Here is a 7,807-nt window from a genome sequence, read left to right as displayed (position 1 = left end):
GCAAAGCAACTAACAAGATGAATTCTAACCACAAAACATTAGCATCGTTTGTTAGCATGGCTTCCAGAGTATTGTTGCACTTACTCGCCGTGGTGTTTAGTTTGTGTGACAAATCAACGACCGAACGTGAATCAAAAACCACCAATGAGTCCAGAACCGTGACCTGATCTATCGTGTATCAATCTCGTCCTTTGATTGAGAGGCTCAAATATTGGAATCAAACCAATACAATAGAATACAGAACAACAACAAAAAAGTATATATATATATATATATATATATATTAGCAGTGACATTAAAGCATCAATTTATTTTATTAACTTACGTTTTTGCTCGCTTGCCTCACTTTTCTGAATTACAGATCCGTTAAACAGGAAATTCAATTTGGATGGCCTTTTGAGTGAACAACTCTTTGTAATTACGCTCACTAATGCATGACTGTCTTCCCCGCAGAGGTCTCACTCGACACTACCGTCACAGGGAAATACCTTCGGGCTTGCACGTTTAAAGGAAGCTTCCTGTGACTGATGTGTTATTTCTAGAGATAATGTTGAATTATTACCGTTTTAATATTCTTTGACTTGTGTTTTCCAATTAGGCATCATCTCCTCGCTGTAATTATACGTCCATTGACGCACAAGGTTGTTTTTCTCTCTCAAGCAAAGTGTCTGCAAAACTTTGCACAGGGCTTAAGTGTTTTGTATATATAGGCCTACGACATTAACCTGTGCGGTAAACACAGAAACAAACTCTCAATCTCAACCACACCCCTACCCTGTGTAAGAGCAGCGCCGCCTAGGGTCCAACCACAGCACACCGGCCATCATGGAAAAAGCAGAGAACATAAACTGGAACGACGACGAGGATCTGAAGGGCATGTTCACATCGTGTGGGAAAAAAGCGAGGGGTCTGCCTTACGTAATGCTCATCCAAGCGCGCCACTCCACAGATGGCCCAGGAAAGGTAGGCAGTTTCCCGCTGCAAATCTATTTCCATAGAACAGTGGTAAGTGCTCTTATACACCACCACCGCCCCCCTCCTCCTCCCCCACCGCCCCCCCCCACCCCCCATACGCGCGCACCCACACTCTGACAAGACTCTGAAGCACCTGATGAGCAGCAGCAGAGCCCGGGCCAGATACCGCGATTAAAAATGGATGCCGTTGCGGCGAAGCAGAGGTGCATGTCAGCGTGGTTCTGCCGTTAACTCACAAACGAAGGAAAAGGCCAACAGAATAATAAGGATGATGATGATGATGATGATGATGATGATGATGATGATGATGAGCATAATAATAACATGCAGTCACAATCGACGTTGTCGTCGTAGGCAATATCGGGCTTCTCTGGGGTCATCGATTACGGCAAGTGAGAGGCGAGTGAGCCCAGTCCGCTTCAAGAGGAGATGTAGGTGATGAATGATTGTTTTCAGCTGGTAGAAATGAAAAAAAACCTCTAAGGAGTACCGATAAGGCTAAATGGGACATTGTTGAGATCCAATCTACAAAATACGTATGGAGGAATAATGGGCCTGTATAGGGCATAAGATTCATGGTATATTCCTACCATTGGATATGCCCCTCAGGGAGGAGTATGCCAAAAAAGTGGCTACTTCCTTTGGGCAGGGTGGACATAATCCTGCTGCTAGAGAAGGGAAGGGTTATACACACAATTTCTTGCTCATCTTTTGATTAGAGTGAAAGTGAAACTCATGCCTCATAGAGACACAACGGCTGTAATGCTAAATGCATTTGGAACCCCCGGATCTTTGAGTTCCCCCCGGGGTCACACAGTGATGAGAGGGGCTTGTGTTCTGCAAATCCTGGTAAAGCCTCAAAAGCTCTTCCGACTCGAGGAATGAGCGACAATAGCAACGCTTAACCGAGTCTAATGTGTGGAAAAAGGCACCGCCTTGGCTGTGATTAACTGCTATGATAATGTGGATGCTACAGCAGATTGTGCTCCTCTGTTAATCAAGCAATCTCTCTGACCGGATAGAGCAACGGCCTCAGTAATTCAAATGCCACAGTCAATGAAAAACCTCCAATACTCTTTGTGTGGCAATTATAAAGCAGAGCCAAATACCAGAGGTTTTCCGCTGCCATTGCGTCCTAGGGTTTCTCCGATTCAAACCTTATAGGCGGGACCGGAAAAAAGACAGAAGATGACTTATCATTTAATTGGCCGCAGCATAATTTTCATGCAGGATATGACAATAAAAGCATATCCTATTCTATTATATTCTATAATAGGAAAATACAATAACAAGCTGAACAGGAAATGGCACGCGCAGGGCCGTGGCGCTGTGTGAGAGCTCTGTGGGACGCACCGCATGCCATTAGTTCCCTGGAACGCGTTCTCAGTGATTCCGTTCGGACCCTGTTGGCCAAACAAAAGGGACAGACCTTGAGGATGGGAAGAAGCCAATGAGACGTTGAATGGCTACGTATACGACCAGAGTGGATAAATTATTCAGCAATAGGATGGAATAGCTGTGCATCACGCACTGTGAACGTGTACTTGACACAGATGCTACAGGCAGCTATTGGCTTATTAATGAAACACGGATGTCAGGGAACACACGAAGATACTGCTTGTGCGTGCGCGTGTGTGTGTGTGTGTGTAGCACAGTGCTGTTGTTTTACAATACGATTTGGGGCACCAGGGAATATAGCTTTTTAAAATTCTTCTTCAGCCAAACCACATGTGCTTTTTTAGCATACAGCGAAAGGGATGAACTTTCATTGGCCCCATGGGGCTGGTTGTGATCAAGTACCAGTAATCTGACAAAGGGACCATGGAGAATCCAGCCGTTGAATCTTCTGCCAGGGTTCCGTGCTGATCTGCTACTATTGGGGGGCCCAGCTCTTGCAAGGCCCTATCCCACCCTAATGAAATGGGGGCCCCATGTTCACTGTTTATTCACGGGAAATCAGTTTCAGACCAGCCATTTAGATTTTAGCTTCTTCAGCAACAGCATTTACCTGCTCTTCAAAAGTATTTTGTGAGTGGAGTTGGAAATAATGCAATACTCCCCATAACTAGGTTATTGACAAATTACCCTGTGTGTGTTTTTCGTAAGGTTGAGATAAAGTTTCAGTAGACGTTCCAACTCAATAAAGATTGTATTAAAAACTCCAGTGTGTTGAATTTAGTAGCAACTAGCAGTGAGGTTGCCCACTGAATATATTGTGTAAGGTGCCAGTAGGTATTTCCGTTTTACAAAAAAGCAACATGGATTTTGATCGTGCAATGGTCGATTTTTGATGGCTCGATGCGAATAAATTTTATAATTGGTTTTACCAATTTCAATCAAGTATCTTTGTCAAAGTCAGCATAGTCACTGTACATGTTGTAGGAAATGGCTGAGGAAATTACCAATTTTGCGTTTCTCAACATACAGTCCTCTCATTGCATATTTAGCACTATCTGTTGTATTGATCATTCATCTCGATAGCATTCGGCACTAAAAGCCAGTGTTTGGCCAGCGTGCACCGCGGTACGCATCATGACGGTGTGTAATTGTTTCGCAATAGTTTGCTTTTGGATACTATCTTTTTATGAAAGAGTGATAGCCTACTTTTATAGATCAGACAAAGAACCTAAAACACTAACATCTCCAAAACATGGGTTAATGGTGCTTTCCAGTTGTATGGTACACCGGTACGTCCGACCTGCTCTAGCGAGAACGTGACGTAATTTCCTGGCTTGCAGCACTTATAGCGTTCCCGTTTCTCATTGGCTAGTCGTTGTTATTGTTAGCTACATTAGCCTCTTTAGCAAACCAGCTCGAAAACACACAACACAGCTTTACATTGTATCGCACGCACAGCAAGACCGTGCAATGCATAAATTGGTGACCGGAATAAAACCGCAATGTAATCAAGTGTGTAAGAGCATTTAAAATCGACATTAAAATGACCAACGTGGTACAAATACAAAGACAATAATTCTCTTCACAGCCATTTTTGTTGTTGAGTCGTACGGTCAGCTTCACTGAACTCGGTCTACTCTCAGAACTACGAGTGGGAAAGTTTATACTACGACCAAAAGGGGGCGTGCCTTCGTGAAATGCCGCAAGAAAGCTGCAAGCACAAACTGCCCATTGCAACAATATTTTTCCCTTGGATTAAAATGGGAAACTTTATAATTGAAACCTGTTAATTCATAGGATATTTCCTGCAGCTCCTTTTCAAAGAAATTCAAAGCAATCGCTCAAGTGCCGTTTGTCATTATGGGCAACAGTAGAAACATAGGGGTGCAACATTGCGGCCTTGGTTGAAAAGGACCCACTGCCTATGTAGACATAAAGGGCTTATTCGAAGGTAACGCAACGAAATTATATCAAAGATGCCTTTAATATTTTTTACCGCTGTCTTTCAGGAGTATCAGAGGGTTAGGACTTGTTATGCCTTGCTCAGAAACTTTGCTGAATTCAAATGTCAAAAGAGAGATCACATCAAAAAACTATGTCTTGCAAAGATATGTGCAAAGTTTTGTTCTCAAGCAGGGATGGATCCATAGACTACCAGAGTGTGTGTGTGTGTGTGTGTGTGTGAGTGAGTGAGTGAGTGAGTGAGTGAGTGAGTGAGTGACAGACAGACAGACAGACAGACATGGCGAGAGAGGGGTAACCACCCTGAGGAATATCCCCTGCACTCACATCACATAGAGATACTAGTACTACACTCACACACACACACACACACACACACACACACACACACACACACACACACACACACACACACACACACACTAGAACTAGGCAACATTGCTGTTACATAACATGATATTAGTTTTTAATAGGTCGATAAACGACAACACAAGTTTGGGCAGAAACTTGTGTTGTCGACGATGCAGCAGCTCAGAGTAACCCGCATCACAGACAGTACAGGTCACAGGACCATCCACACCTTAATGAATCCAGCAGAAGAAACCATCCTGGAGAAGCACCTCTGTCAGTCAGTCACAGGCACCCCCCCCTACATCGAGTAACAATCACTTCTCTGCAACATCCCAGCGCAGACAATAAACTAAAGGTCTCCTGGTGACCAATCACTTTAACGGTTTTAGTATCCAACGTCGCTTGACAATGCAAAATGATTAAGTTCTGATCAGTCACACGCGAGAGTAAAATAGTGTGCAGTGTGTAGTGTAGTGTAGTGGCCGGCGTGTTGGACGACTCAACCAAAAGGTACCAGGTTCGATCCCCAGTGTCCGCAGCCTACCTGTAGCCCCCCCCCCCCCCCCCTTGAGTGCGGTGCGTAAGCCCCTCACTGCGCCTTGGTGACCTGCAGCTGAATCATGCATTTATTGCAGGGTACTATGAAAGTGTCCATTAAATGACTTAATAGTTAAATACTTGATGATCTTATCACTCTTAGGCCAAGTCCCACTTCTCTCCCCTTAACAAGAACAACTTGCTTTGAGTGCCCTTAGCTGCAAGTCAACTCCCGAGCTGGCTAGCGTTTAAGGGTTGATTTTAAGGGGAAAACAGTGCTCCCCCCCTTGCTCCCCTAAGTATTGGGACACCCTACCCCTTCGTGGGAACGCATAAAGGCCCCGTCCCAATACCTCCCCTAACCCTAGATTTTTGCCCTAACCCTAGATTTTGCGCATTCTCGTGTAGGGGTAGGGTGTCCCAATACTGTAGGGAGCAAGGGGGGGGGGGTGCTATTTTGCCCTCATAATCAACCCTCAAAACGTAGTGAGGTCCGACGCAGGCTTAAAACGAAGTGGAAGATTTACTGTTGAGGGCACTCCAAACCAAGTGGAAGTTTTAAGGGGGGAGAAATGGGACAGGGCCTTAAATCTAGGGTTAGGGCTCAAGTCTAGGGGGAGGGGGAGAATTGGGACAGGGCCTTAGCCTTCCGGTCACTACATTAAGCGGTGGTGTCAGAAGCCTAGTGTAGAGCTCTCCACAGGTCCCCGCAAGCGCCCCTCAGGGCCCTGTCACACGGAGCTGACCCCTCACTGATTTAAACGGCAGCTCTCAGCCCTCCCACACACACACACGCAGGGGGGGAGAGACGTGAGTGGACCTGAAGGGCTCCGTCAAGACGGCGGCGTCCTGTTTATAATTTACTGCTTCCCATGCAGGGTCATCGCAGGGCCAGCCCTGGCCTGACCTGATGAACAAAGTTTAATGACGGCAGGAAATCATTAGTCCGCTCTTCCGTCATGTTCCGTCGTCACGGCCATGAAAACCGTCGGTCAGCAAGCCAAGGAGATCAGCCGAATTAGCTCCGGCCCCCCGCATTCCCCATCTACACCCAAATCTCCAGTTACACGCAACATTTTGTATCTGCACCCACACTACCCGTCTACACCCAAATGTCGTATCTGCATCCAACAAAATTTCCCATTTACACCCAAACTTTACTTTTACATCCACATTTCCAATCTACACCCAAATCTCCTGTCTGGGATTGAAGAAATGTGTCACATCTTATCTTTAATAAAGCCCCCCAGGAAATCCGGAACAGAGCTTTTATTCCAATAATCCAATAATTTCCCCAAAGTTGCATTTTGAGTTGCTTTTGCATGCTTTGTTTACCTCAGATAGGGAAGTACTCCTTGACCTTAAAAAACCTGTTTAAAAATGTCCCAGGCATGGTACTGTCAAAACAATAGCTTTTTAACAATAGAATATTTCAAATCCATCACCAAAAGCAGCAGCCCACATCCCAGTGTGTCAGAGCAAATCTCCCTCACTATGGTGAAAATAGATATTTATCTTTTATTTTTATACTATTCAATTTTTCGGTCCCTCACCATGAATTGACTGCCTTTGGTAAATTATTAATGGCTTGAATCAAAGAGGCAGACCAGATCTCTCTAAGGTGACCATTTTTCAGTTGTTATTTTTCGAGGCAATAGAAGGATCAGACTGCAAGCGAACACACTCTCAAGCAAGTTCTCTCTTGCTTGAGAGTTCCATTCAGTGGTTTAACAGTTTATTACAAGCAGTAATAAATACCTAGGTATAGCATCCTGCATAGCATAACATACAGGTTATACATGTTGAGTTGAGAATGTCTTTATGGATGGTCTTTTTCTATGGTCTTTATGGATGGTTGAGTTCCAACTTCTCTTTTTGTTTATCAATGCCACCTTGCTTTGCAGCTTTTTGTTGAATTCACTTTCTTTGCTCTTTATGTTAAATTAATATATGCTCCACACAACATGGTGCAATATGTATGCCCCTGCATCTTTTATTGCATCTTTCCTCATATTTCTTTATGTTCTGCTCTCAGCTTCTTGGTTTTCTAGTTACAAAGCACAACGTTCTCTATATAGCCTCCCGAAGCAGAGGCACATTATGTCCCAAGATGTCAAGTGTGCTATCAGAGAGCCGATAGCTATGCGATAATAGCTAGGTCCTCATCCTCCTTGTCCTCCATCTACAATCCACTGAGGTGGCCTGCTGATCATACGCAGAAGGAAATAAATTGTTTGTTTGGAGAATGCTTTGCTTTGGGCTTATGAGGAAAGGATAAGCATACCAACTCTTTCACACCTAGAATACCACCTTCTCAAAGTTGCCAGGCAACAGTAGGTGCCATTGTCTTGCTTCAATCGGCAAGATCAACATAAAATAATCCGGCAGCTCCTGTCACTTTGACACCTCGCAGCGGTTCCTATAAGGACAAAGGTAGAATACACCGAACAAAACCTTCCAGAAACACCTAAAGGCAATTATTTTGAAGTTGCCAGGATGGATTTGGGCTATAGGGCTATCTCTTCCTCCCTCACATTTTTACACCTAAAGAAGAGTCTGGCGAGTTCTGCCTTTGTCCGGAGAT

Source organism: Micromesistius poutassou (genome assembly GCF_964030765.1).
Source record: "Micromesistius poutassou genome assembly, chromosome: 2".
NCBI lineage: Eukaryota > Metazoa > Chordata > Actinopteri > Gadiformes > Gadidae > Micromesistius > Micromesistius poutassou.
Note: the sequence above shows the minus strand (reverse complement) of the source record.